The sequence below is a fragment of the Drosophila ficusphila genome, unplaced genomic scaffold (genome assembly GCF_018152265.1).
Source record: "Drosophila ficusphila isolate 14025-0441.05 unplaced genomic scaffold, ASM1815226v1 contig_299, whole genome shotgun sequence".
NCBI lineage: Eukaryota > Metazoa > Arthropoda > Insecta > Diptera > Drosophilidae > Drosophila > Drosophila ficusphila.
This window is the reverse complement of record NW_025064203.1, coordinates 47,385-58,345: the sequence shown is the minus strand read 5'-3', so window position 1 is coordinate 58,345 and position 10,961 is coordinate 47,385. Positions and strand designations below refer to the sequence as shown.

The following is a 10,961-nucleotide window of genomic DNA, read 5'->3' as shown; positions in this document are numbered from 1 at the left end:
CATATAAAGGACTTTAGGAACAACTGCACAACGTCGATCGTAATATCGAATTTGGGACCTCGCTTTTTTTTTGCGTAGGTGGTCTTGGCCTTAAAAATTTCACCACAAGATATTGTTGGAAATGAAAGTTCTTCAGCATCGTCATCTAGGGTTAAATTTGTGGGACGGCGGCCTTCACCGGAGCCAAAGCAATACGCTGAAAATCATTCCCGTTATTATTTTCTAATAGCGTTTCGTGACCACCAGGATTTAAATTTTCATCCTGTTGGTCGTTTGGTTGAGAATGTTGAAGGCGCAAAAGCTGTTCAACTTCTTCTCGGTCAGATTCATCTGCGATGAATGGTACTTCTTCGCTATCTCTCATTTCATTCAGCCAATCACCAATTAATGAGATATTGTGCTTTCTATACAGCTCTGTGTTTACTAAATAACGCACTGCTTCAAGCACTCTCGACGGACGAATTGTTTCCGTCATGAAATTATGGGAGTATTCTAACTTTCTCTTTAAGTGAACTTGGATAACATGTGTAGAATCAAAAGAGCGGGGAGCGCACTTACTGTATCAGGTACAGAAATTGGGACATTAACTACAGCGCCTCTTATTCCGCATTGCCTTTCATCCTAGGGATATAATGCGCATAAAGGGAATTCGGGGGAGAAATGAGGCGCTCTTCAAGACATGTTAAATTTTGAGACACTCGGGAATCTCTGGAAAATCAAAACCATTACCAAGACACAGAGATGGTATTCAACCTTTGGAAACGGCCTGGCGACATGTGCTGCAAAATTTGTATTTGCCGGACGGACTGGGAAATTTACTACTTAAATAAAATGCGTTGCCTACATTCATATTCGGAAACTTAGACGATATAGTAAATTTGTTCAAAGCACTCACCTGAGATATAAACCAAGTCCCTCCACAGCATATGCAGCATTCAGTTGGTCCGTATTTGATGTTTTGTAGATACTGCTCCTTTGCTGACGCTCGGCTCCTTCGGCGTTGTTGTTCCCGTTGATCCTCTCTTTCGTCTGCGGAAAGTCCAGCTCTAGCATCCATGTTTCGTTGAGACTGTCGTGAAGATTCAGCCTGTCGATTCTCCGAACTGGTCCTATACGTCAAGAGTCGTTCCTCAGCCATTTCCGATCCGTTGCTCCCGAAGCCTCCTCTGTAGACGTGTTTCCCGTTGTTGCAATGTCCTGTTGTGTATCTGATGTTCCCGAGAAATGGGGTCGTTCCTGGCGGGCTTCCCCCCCCCCCCCGCTTCCGGTCTCGATTGCCTCCTTCGCTCTCCGACACCGGGGCTGGCAGGGTTTGGGGACTGCTCTCTTTGTCGTTCCCCCGAAATTGCCCCCATCCCGCGGGCCCCACCACCCCGGCCGCCCGGGGGCTCGGTTAACTCTGCCCCTCTCCAGGGCCAGGCCCGCCAGTATTTCCCAACCCCCCCGCCGCCGCTCCCCGGGGTTCGCCCGGCCCTGCAGGGCCCCCAGCATCCCGGTCCGCTCGGGGGGCTCGGTTACCCCCTCCCCCCCCCCCGGGCCCGGCCCGCGGGGGTTTCCCCCCCCCCGCCCCCGCTCCCCGGGTTCGCCCGGGCCCCCCCCCCTCCCCCCCCCCCCCCCCGCCCGGGGCCCCGGTTTTCCCCTAGTCTCAGGGACCAGGCCCGGGGGGGTTTTGCCCCCCCCCCGCCCCCGCTCCCCGGGGTCGCCCGGGGCCCCCCCCGCGCCCCTCCCCCCCCCGGCCCGCCCGGGGCCCGGTTTCCCCCTGCTAGTCTCCAGGGCCCCGAGGGGGAGGGTCCCCAACGCCCCGCGCCGCTCCCCGGGGTTCGCCCGGGGCCCCCCCCGCGCCCCCCCCCCCCGCCCCCGCCCGGGGCCCCGGTTTCCCCCCCCCGCGGGTCTCCGGGCCCCGAGCGGGGGGGTCCCCCAACGCCCCGCGCCGCCCCCCCCGGGGTCGCCCGGGGCCCCCCCCCCCCCCCCCCCCCCGCCCCGCCCGGGGCCCGGTTTCCCCCTGCTAGTCTCCGGGCCAGGCCCGGGGGGGTTTGGCAACGCCCCCGCCCCGCTCCCCGGGGTTCGCCCGGATCCACCCCCCCCACCATCCCGCTCCGCCCGGGTCTGGGTTTTCCCCTGCTAGTCTCCGGGCCAGGCCCGGGGGGGTTTGGCAACGCCCCGCGCCGCTCCCCGGGGTTCGCCCGGGGCCCCCCCCCCCCGCCACCCTCCGGGGTCCGCTCCGGGGCCGGGGTTTCCCCCCGCTAGTCTCCGGGCCAGGCCCGGGGGGGTTTCGCAACGCCCCCGTCGACAGTTTCGGGAAGGCCCGAGTTCGATCCCCCCCCCCCAGCGTCCCCCCCCCGTCCAAGGGCCCCCGATTTTCCCCTATAGTCCGCGAGCGGCAGGGCCCAGCGGAGGGGGGGCCGCTGCCGCGCGTTCCCCAAAATTTTCCCGGTTTGGGCGGAAGCGGCGGCGTCAAAACACGCTCAAAGCCCGAATTCGGCACTACGCCCTCCCCAGAGCGGGGGGGCAGTTTCCCGGCCCGAATTTCGCTACCACACCGATATTCGGAGAGCGAGGGAGGCAAAAGGCGGGGCATTTCGGGTCCTTATCTGAGACGAATTTGTGCATACGATCCGGCTACGAGCAAGCGCAGCGGCCCACGCTGTTCTGCGACAAAGAAGATTTACGGGGCATTCTCTGGAATGGGCTGTTGAAATGGGAAGAAAAAAACAAGCGAAGTTTGATAGACCACAAAAAAAAGGGGGGATAAAGAAGGGGGAGGCTAAGTCCAGTAGAATAAACTACCCGGTGAGCTACCCCCCGCCCGGCCATTATATCGCCGAAGCGCGGCTGTGTTTTGTAAAAAACGAATGCCTTAGTCGTTCCCAAAATTGCTCCGCTTCCTGCGTGGCGCAGCATCCCGTACGCCGCGGTAACCCGCCGCTCTGCGAGCATGATCGGCAGTTTTTCGCAACTGCTCCCGCGTCGTTCCCGGTCGCCCGTTCCTGCTTGCGCAGCATCCCGTGACGCCGGGGCTCGGTAACCTCGCCGCTCTCCAGGTAGCATGATCGGCTGTGTTTCGCAACTGCTCGTCGCCGTTCCCGGAGTTCGCTCGGGTCCGCGCGCTGCAGCTTCCTTTCTTACAGCCGGGTCCCGTTTTTCCTCTGCTAGTCTCCAGGTAGCATGATCGGCAGTTTTGCAACTGTTCTCGTCGCCGTTCCCGGAGTTCGCTCGGTCCGCGCACGCGCTGCAGCATCCCGTGTACGCTCGGTCCTCGTTTTTCCTCTGCTAGTCTCCAGGTAGCACGATTGTTTGTTTCCGCAACTGCTCCTGCTGCCTTTCCTCGTGCTCGCCGGTCCGCGCACGCGCTGCAGCATCCCTTCTACGCTCGGTCCTCGTTTTTCCTCTGCTAGTCTCCAGGTAGCACGATCGGCAGTGTCTCGCAACTGCTCCCGCTGCCTTTCCCGCCCGCTCGGTCCGCGCACGCGCTGCAGCATCCCGGGTACGCTCTTCCTCTCGTTTTTCCTCTGCTAGTCTCCAGGTAGCATGATCGGCTTGTTTTTGCAACTGCTCCCGTGCCGTTCCCGGAGTTCGCTCGGATCCGCGCACGCGCTGCAGCATCCCGTGTACGCTCGGTCCTCGTTTTTCCTCTGTCTCCAGGTAGCATGATCGGCTTGTTTTTGCAACTGCTCCCGTGCCGTTCCCGGAGTTCGCCGGGTCCGCACGCGCTGCAGCATCCCGTGTACGCTCGGGTCCTCGTTTTTCCTCTGCTAGTCTCCAGGTAGCATGATCGGGTGTGTTTCGCAACTGCTCTCGTGACGGTTTTCGAGATTGCTTGAGTTCGTGCCCGCGCTGCAGCGTCCCGTTCGCGTTCGGGCTCACGATTTTCCTCTTTAGTCCGCGAGCGATGGCTGGCAGTATTGAGGGCTCCGCTGCCGTCGTGTTCTTCTAATTTTTCCTGGTTTGGGCGTAAGCTGCGGCGTCCCGTACACGTTCAATAGCTCGAATTCGGCACTACGCCTTCCAGAGCGAGGGCAGGAGTTTCTCGTGCTCGAATTTCGCTACCACATCGATATTGGAGAGCGAGTCAAGGCAATATGCTGGGATTTCGGGGTCCTTTTCTGAGACGAATTTTGGCATATCGATCCGGCACGAGCAAGCGCAGCTGCCTACGCTGTTCTGCGACAAAGAAGATTACGGGGCATTCTCGGAATGGGCTGTAAAAAAAAAATGGGAAAAAAAAAAAAAAGGGAATGTTGGATGAGACCAAATAAAAAAAAGGGGTATAAAAGAAGGGGTGAGGGCGAAGTCCGAGGAGAATTAACTTCCACTTCAAACGGTATACAAACGAAAGACTTACCCAATTAAATTTTTCCAAGTTTGTTTTGGTGTTTTTACCCCTTCAACTTTTCCCCTCTAACAAAACCGTTAAAAAAACTCGCCCGGAAAAAATACTGCACCACTTGTATAAGTTGTAACTCGGCAACTGTCAATCACAGACTAATCCGCAGCTTAGGCGTACGCGTCAATAAATACTCGTAAGTTGGTAATTTACCTGTTAATTTGGTTATCCTTTTCTTTTCCCTACATACAGGTAGTGCACGTGTCGATGATGCAATTTTACGACATTTGGTAACCCTTTTTAGAAGGGTCTTTTTTTTGGGGGTTTTTGGGTTGTTTTTAATGTGTAGGGTTGCGCAGGTGTTCGTATTATTACTATTGTTTATTTTTAGGAATTTTTAAAAATATCAAGGTATCTAGGTTTTAAATTTTTCCTTATAAATTTAAGGAGTTTTGGAGTGGTAGATGGGGAGGTCCGTTTTCAAATAAAAATAAAAAACTTAGGAAGGTCGGCCATTAATTATTTATTGTATTATTTTAATTTATTTTTTTTTTTTTTTTTTTTTTTTTTTGTTATTCTATATTAAGGGTCGAAGGCTTTTTATTTTACATTTCTTTTTTATACAAAAACAGTCATAGCTTGGTTGGTGTTTGCCTTTCTTTATTTTTTTTGTCCTATTTATTGTCTGCCGGGTGGTAAAGCTGCGGCTGGCCCAAGCTAGCTTCCTTTCTTTTTTTATGGTTCCTTAATTGGATTGTAATTTTTTTTTTATTTCTGATACGTGGAGAAGTTTACGACTTACCAAAAAAATATTCTAACAGCAATTCAGTGATCGCAACTATTTAATTTGCTTTGTCTGCACTGAATTCCCTTTTTCCTACTCTTTATTCTTCCATATCGATTTTGAACGTTAGGAATAAACCTGGAGAAAGCTTTTAGTTCATTCTGTGAATGACTTTTGCACCGGTTATTCTGGCAAACGTTTTGAATAAGACATTTTCTAAAATCTCACGAAGTTATCGATATTGTATTCCCGCTTTTATTCAGGAGTATAAAGTGGAATTCAATTGCCCTGCTTTATCCCGATAAATAGTGGATTCGACAGAGAGAAAAATCGTTGAGTATTTTAGTAAAATTCCTTTATACTTCCCAATTCCTTTAAAAGAGTTCGTTAGGTGATCGTTGTTCATGGACGTTAATCATGGTTTCCGGATAAAATATATATTTGAAAAACTATCTGTCTTTACAAAATTCTCTAACCCTTAGAAAAAAAAAATAAAATATTTAAAATAAATTTAAAATAAAACCCAATAATGGATGAACCACAAAACAGCATAGAATTAACAGAAAATATTGAATGTTTTCTTTGTCTCAAAGAAATTGCATATACCGCACAACTGTTGTCTACTAATTGTAACCATACGTTTCATTGGGCTTGTTTTAATACTAAAGTAGGCAATAGGGAAATCTGTCCTGTCTGCAGGTCTCCATTACAGACTGCTTTGATGAGTTTGACCGTCAACACTGATTTAAATCAAAGTGGGCAAACCGCACCCAGACATTCAGTCGGAAGAAGCAATCCAAATATTATTGAGACTTTAGAAAACGAAGACCAGGAAAACACAATGGAAGGTATAGGAAGTCCATCCGAATCTTTGAAAACAATGCAAGAGGCTTTGACCAAAGTCATGATTGAGGCATCAGCACGACAAGCTGAGATTTTGTCGCAGACCTTGCAATCGCAACTTCAGAATCTTATGTCCGCATTGTCTCTTAAAGATAGCCATAGGGGAACTCAAATACTCAAAATCAGGTTCGTGCTTTACCTAGTGGTTCCAATACCCTTCAAGGTGATAAGGAATCTGCTAACCAGTGTAGTTCTTATGCTTCTGAAAGTCGTCTGCTTAACCAATCTAGATCGTCGCAAGCAAAGAGATGGAGAATCGTTCGATGAATTTTATGAGTCCATCCTTAGATTGTCTGATAAGCTAACTGTTCCATTGTCCGATTCAGCCATGCTAGAGTCCGTCCGTTCAAATTTACTTCCAGAAATACAACACGAGTTACTGTATCAACAAATATTCAGCACTGCGCAACTTCGTCACATAGTTCGCACTCGCGAGTCGTTTATGCAGTCAGTGCCTCAACAAGATGTTGTTAAACCACGACCAGCTCCTCGTCGACATGTTCACGAAGTTCAAACCGAAACAAAAGAATCTGATGAATCCGAATGTGATGAACCAGACATTTCGGCAATGAATGTGACGTGCTGGAACTGTGGCAAAGGTGGACATACGTATCAACAATGTCTAGAAGAAAGACGTCTCTTTTGCTGGAGCTGTGGCCTAGTAAACGACCACAAATCGTCATGCCCAAAATGTAGTCAGTCAAAAAACTACTCAGCCCGTGTACCACAGAAAGGTGCACGCAGACAAGTGGCGTCGAAAGCGACGAATACAGATTAAAGTCCACCATTATATCTCCATCAAGTACCCCAGACTTTTCACATATCCCTGACATTCCTTTACACAAACGTTCTTTCAGAGAAACACCTATTATTAGACACACAAATAAAAGAAAAGTTCGATCAAAGTTACGAATCAACGAATTCTACCATAAATGTAGGCTGGAAAACCAGGCGTTGTTATCAGCTATTGTCGCGCCTGATCAGCGACCTTATGCCAAAGTAATTCTTTTGGGTAAAATTTTTCGTCCTTCGTTCGAACTGCAGATGGTAATAAACAAAATATCGTCGGAAAATTAAGCACAAATGTTCAGTTTGATGGACAAACAAAGCCCATAACATTTTATATTATTCCGTCATTAATACAGTCATTGTATCTGGGCATTGATTTTTGGACCAAGTTCGAGCTACTTCCATCTAAGCTAGTTCCATTTATTAATGCTACTAATGTTGATACACAGGAGAAGGTATTAAAAGAAGTAATCCGTATGTTTCCTTCCTTCACTGAAAAAGGATTAGGTAAAACCCATCTTCTATCCCATAAAATCGATGTTGGCAATGCCACACCCATAAAGCAACGTCACTATGCTGTGTCTCCAGCTATTGAAAAGTTATTGTTTGATGAATTGGATCGCATGCTTTCACTAGGTGTGATTGAAGAATCGGAAAGTTCATGGTCTTCTCCGGTTGTACTCGTCCGCAAACCTGGCAAGGTGCGTCTATGCATAGATTGTCGAAAAGTGAACGAGGTGACCAAAAAGGACGCTTACCCCATGCCTCTCATCGATTGTATTCTTAGCCGACTTCCAAAGGCCGAGTTCATAACGAGTCTCGACTTAAAAGACGCGTACTGGCAAATACCATTGGATCCCGATTCCCGCGACAAGACGGCCTTCACCGTGCCTGGCCGGTCTCTGTATCAATTTACAGTAATGCCTTTTGGTATGACCAATGCCCCGGCGACGATGTCTAAGTTAATGGACAGAGTTATTCCAATTTCATTAAAGAACGAAGTCTTTGTCTACTTAGATGACCTTTTAATAGTTTCTGAGACGTTTGAAAGACATGTGGAAGTGCTAAAGGCAGGTTTAACTATAAATGTGGGAAAAAGTAATTTCTGTGTAAAAGAAGTTAGCTATTTGGGTCATATAGTAGGTAACGGAAAAATCACTATGGATGCAGAAAAAATCACTGCCATTGTTAATTATCCAGCACCTCGTTCTGTTAAGCAGCTACGTCGCTTCCTGGGAATGACGGGATGGTATCAAAAATTCATCTGAAACTTTGCTTCTATCGCCACTCCGTTAACAGATGCCCTTCGTCAAAATCGTAAGTTCGAATGGACACAAGAAGCTGAGGATGCCTTCCAGTTACTTAAAAACGAAATGTGCAAGGCTCCAGTACTTCACACTCCCAATTTCAATGAGCCCTTTTATCTGCATTGTGATGCAAGTCACACCGGAGTTGGGGGAGTGCTTATGCAAATTGATCCTGAAGGTAATGAGGTTGCTGTAGCGTATATGTCCCGCAAACTTAATCGGTGCCAAAGAAATTACTCTGTTACCGAGAAAGAGTGTCTAGCAGCAGTGTTGAGTATTAAGAAATTTCGTGCCTATGTCGAAGGTCATGCTTTCACCGTGATAACTGACCATGCGTCATTAAAATGGCTTATGTCACAATCGGATCTTAGTAGTCGACTAGCTAGATGGGCATTAAAATTACAGGGTTACCAGTTTACTATTCAGCATCGTAAGGGTAGTAAGAATATCGTTCCAGATGCCTTATCTCGAACGTATACAGAAGATTTATCAGAACTAGATAGTAACAAGTTGATCGATATACAGTCTCCTCATTTCCAATCTGAGGCATACAGAGTCCTGCAGGATAAAATTAAGGAAAATTTTGATCGTATTCCTGATATCAAAGTCATCGATGGCTACATATATCGTCGAACAGAGCATGCTTCTGGTGACAGGATAGCTGATGACCTTGTTTGGAAACTGTGGCTTCCTCTGGAGTTAGTGCCTGTAGCTTTGCGAATTGCGCATGATGACCCACTATCGTCACACTGTGGCATAAACAAAACTTTAGAACGACTACGCCGTTTTTACTATTGGCCTAACTTAGTAAAAGACGTAAGAGATTATATAAATCGCTGTGAAATTTGCAGGTGCACAAAAAGTTCAAACAAACCGTTAAGACCTCCTTGTAGAGAGGGCTTGTTCGAGCTCCCATCCGCAAAGTATGCAGTTGTTTTTTTTGGTTTTTTATTTGGTTTATTTGGTTTATATTTTGCATAAATATTCTGTTAAGATCGGGTGGCGCCATCTAGGTTCGAAGCCGACTGGCAACCTAAGGATCAGCTGTCCCTTTTGACAAATCGTCTGTCAGTGTCAGTGTCACTGTCATTTTTCCTTCGAGAGAGAGGCTTATTTCCGGCTTCGGCTCACTTACACTCTTACGGCTCCAAGCCAAGTCTTTTCCATTTGGCAGCCAACGAGACCAGACGTCTCAGTTTAACAAGAAAACAAAAGGTGACTACCAACAGAAGCAAATTGTAAGTTTTTTTTTTTTTGGTCTTGAGAACTCTTCGATCGCTAACCAAAAACATAATTTAGATAAAGCTTAAAGCTCAAAGCTGAGGAAACTGCAGAGGAGGAGATCATTTGCTGGTTTCTTTTTGGTTTTGCTAGTGAACAAAAAAAGGAAAAACTACTATCCACTGCCACGTGCCAGGTCCACCCAGGGTAAATATAAAAATATATTCGTCGCCTCAAGTGTTCCTAGTCCTAATTTTCTCTTCGACTTAAAAAAACCAATCCAGGGCTTGGCAGCGGAATTTTTTTTGTATGCAGAGGTTAAGGCCGTCCTGGGAAAAGTCAGCAGCCAGCGGAAAATTGAGTAAAAGTGGAAATTGGAAATTAAATTAGCCAAGAAAACCCATGCTTAAAAATAGTGCTTAAAAACTATGACTAAAATTCCCCACCAAAAATTAACCTAACACGTGCAGCCTGAAAAAAAAAAAAAACAATTACAGTGAAACAAATAATATATAAAGTGAAAAATGGAAAAAAAAAACCGTAAAAAGAAAAGAATAATGTGCAAAACGAAAAATTTTAATATATCCATGTATATATCTAGAAAGCTGTTCTGAAGTCAAGAAAGAAACGAAAATGAATTTTTTTTTTATTTGTGGTTCCCGACACACTAAAAAAAAAATAAGATAAACAGTTACATACAAATTAAAAGGAAAAAAAATGATTACGCTAAAAGAATAAATTAGAGTTATTTAAAATCTACCTTTTTTTTCCCTTCTGTAAAAAAAAGAAAAAAAAATTAAAATATATATATATATAGAAATAATTAAATAAATAAATAGAACCTTAATAATAGTATAAAACAAAAATTAAAAATTAATTAAAAAATGGCCAAATTGTGAAGGAAAAAATGTTGCGGAAAAGAAAAAAGAATCGGTTGATATATTATTAAAGTGTATTCAAAATTATCATTTGTGAAATCCCAATACAGAGAAAAAAAATTTAGTATAACCATGCCGATTTAATCTTTTAAAAAAGAAAAGAAGGAAACCAAAAAGTGAAAAAAAATGGAGCAAGAAAGTTTTGTTCCAGCCGACCGTCGCAAAAGATCTTTCGCCACCGGAATTAATTAAGTAAGTTTTCTTTCATTATTATATTTTCATTTATTATGATTTCCTTTTTTTATTTGGTTATTTTCGTCATTGGTTAAAACTTATTTTAATTTAAATTATTATTTGCATTATTTTTTGATTTGAGCTCACTTAATTTTTCTCAGTGTTGCGTTACTGCCAAAGCTCGATATGTAAAGCCAACTTAATAAAGATAATGAGCTTTTCTAGCGAGGGTGGTTTCAAAAGTTTCGCAGTCACTGCAAATTAAAACTTTTACTTTTTCCTTACCGTTTACACTTTTGTTTAATTTTTCATTAATAGTTTTCTTTTATTATTATTATTTTTTTATTTTTTTATATTATTATCCTTTTTTTTATATATTATATTACCGCATTCTATTATATATTATTAACCCCGTTCTTTTCCAGCAACATATTTCCCTGTGCCATTTAAACAAATTATAATTATCTTTGCCATTTAAAAAATTATAATTATCTTTGCCATTTTTAAAAATAATATATTGA

General features: G+C 45.3%; 1 long non-coding RNA gene across 1 annotated transcript; it reads left to right on the top strand.

Moving 5' to 3' along the window:
- The first annotated feature begins 9,057 nt into the window (after positions 1-9,057).
- LOC108098689 lies at positions 9,058-9,998 on the top strand. The gene is made up of 3 exons (XR_001771863.2): positions 9,058-9,345; positions 9,407-9,535; positions 9,613-9,998. It is a non-coding gene; the product is annotated as an uncharacterized LOC108098689 (long non-coding RNA).
- Positions 9,999-10,961: the final 963 nt, after the last annotated feature.